At 32.0% G+C, this 2,095-nt stretch overlaps 1 long non-coding RNA gene across 1 annotated transcript; it reads left to right on the forward strand.

Moving 5' to 3' along the window:
- Positions 1–378: 378 nt before the first annotated feature.
- LOC115963829 lies at positions 379–1,803 on the forward strand. Its single transcript, XR_004085929.1, has 3 exons — positions 379–481; positions 847–945; positions 1,729–1,803. It is a non-coding gene; the product is annotated as an uncharacterized LOC115963829 (long non-coding RNA).
- The last annotated feature ends 292 nt before the right edge of the window (positions 1,804–2,095 follow it).

Consider the following 2,095-nt stretch of genomic DNA (forward strand, 5'->3'; position numbering starts at 1 on the left):
GTAGATTAGGTTTGGAGGGTCTATTGCTATTCATGTATCCCAACTACATTTTCTAGTGGATTGTTTACCGCTTGGAGGGCGGCGGAGAGGTTTTACGCCGAGGGCTTTGGTTTCGTCTTCGATAACACATCGTGTGTTGTCCTTGTGTTTGCATCCCTCTTCTTTTTATCTTTGCTTTTTATTTTCTGCTGTGGATGTGATTTTAATTGGCATAGATTGTTTACCAATTCTGTATTAAGTTTTTGTTCATGTTCCACACATTAATTGTTTGATATAAAACTTGAATTGGTAATTTGTAAATTGGGGGTCTAAACGTTCAAGGGTGTTTTTATATTATTTGAACTTTCAAGTTTGTTAATAATAATTCACTTGCAAAATCTCAAGGAGTTGGAAGCAAAAATCGAGCTCTGGGTCAATGGCAAAGAAGAGTTTGTTGAACCAGTACTTGTTGCAGCTTCAGCATCATCCACTGAGAACCAAGGTCTCACTCAACAAAACAACACGTATTTTTGTTCTTTTTTTTTTTTTTTTTTTTTTTTTGGTTATCTGGGTTCGTTTGAAGTTTTGATTTTGCTTAATTTTTCTTTTGACCCATGTTTGGTTGCTGAGAAATGAAGAGGAAGTAGAAGAAACATGAAAGTTTGAATCTTTTCCATTGTTTTTCTTTTCTGGGTTTGGAATTATATGACACGAACATTCAGCTGAATCAGGAAAAAAGTCAAATTTAATTTTCTTGTATATTTACTGTGCTGAAAGTGAATTATACATATGTATTTTTAACGGCTATAAATTGGGCTTTACTTTTTCTCTGCGATTAATCAGTGTGCAATTTGTTCTTTAAATCAGGCAATTACAGCAGGGGTGTTGTCGGGGATCAGTGACTTGGTTTCGTAGAAGCTCACTGGGATACAGAAGATTCAACTGAGAAGGCTTGTTCTCAAAGTAGTAAAGCTCTTTCTCAATTCAATTTATAGCAAAATTACTTACGTTGTCAATTCAATTGAAGATATTTATATTGTATAGTATAAAGCTTGTTGTTGTACATGTGCACGTATGCATTTTTTTTTTTTTTTTAATTTTATTTTTTGATATTGGATTTTGAGGACCCTTTGGCCTAAATTGATGCTAAAATCTCAAACTAAACCTGTTGGTGCTCTGCGTTTTGACACCGGGAGATTGAGTCTGTTCCTAATTTGCTTTGCTTTATTGAATTATTGTCCGTTTGTATTATTAATCCAACAAGAATAAAAAGAAGACTGTAGTTTGGAGCAAGTGTTTATTTATTTATTTATTATTTTTTTTATGCAAGAGAAAGAGTTTTATTGAATAGTGGTGAGGGAACCGTATTGATAATAATTGTTGTAAGGTTGTATTTAGTTAGTTAGGGATTTATTTTTTTAGCAATAAAAAAAGTTAGGTATTTAGTTAATTAGTTAGTTAGTTAATTAGTTACGATTCGAAGCATGTTAATCGTATTTAACACATGTTGAAATTATTAATTTATATAGGGAATAATAGAATGTGGGCCAATAGAATAGTTTTATAGTTTATATATGCCTATTATTAGTTAGTTACAATTGATTGCTGATTGCATTTCATTCCTTAATATTTTTCTATTTAAATCGGTGTTCCTATAATTCTCATATATTCTCCTACAATTCCCATCTATTCCCGTTAGGAACCATTCTCCTACAACACTAACAAAAACAACTCTGACATTTGTTGCAGTCATGGTGAACACCGACTACCTAGCCATCTTCCAATCCAATAATGGAGACATTGTTGCAATTAGGATGGTTTAGGAAAGAGCATGGCAGTGGAGGGGATAGGCTCGGTTTCACAATGAATGTCATTCTTCAGTTGCCCATCTCTCTCTCTCTCTCTCTCTCTCTCTCTCTCTCTCTCTCTATATATATATATATTGATAAAAATCTAAGAAAAATAGTATTAGATTTCAAAAATATTATTAAAAAATAATAAATAATATTTAAATAAAATAAAGAATAAATAAATAGAATCGGAAATAGTACTTGAAAAAGTTGGTAAAAAACAAAAGTGGACTTTTCTCTCTATATTGGGTGAGAAAATGGAGAGA

The sequence above is a fragment of the Quercus lobata genome, chromosome 1, assembly GCF_001633185.2.
Source record: "Quercus lobata isolate SW786 chromosome 1, ValleyOak3.0 Primary Assembly, whole genome shotgun sequence".
NCBI classification, from domain to species: Eukaryota; Viridiplantae; Streptophyta; class Magnoliopsida; order Fagales; family Fagaceae; genus Quercus; species Quercus lobata.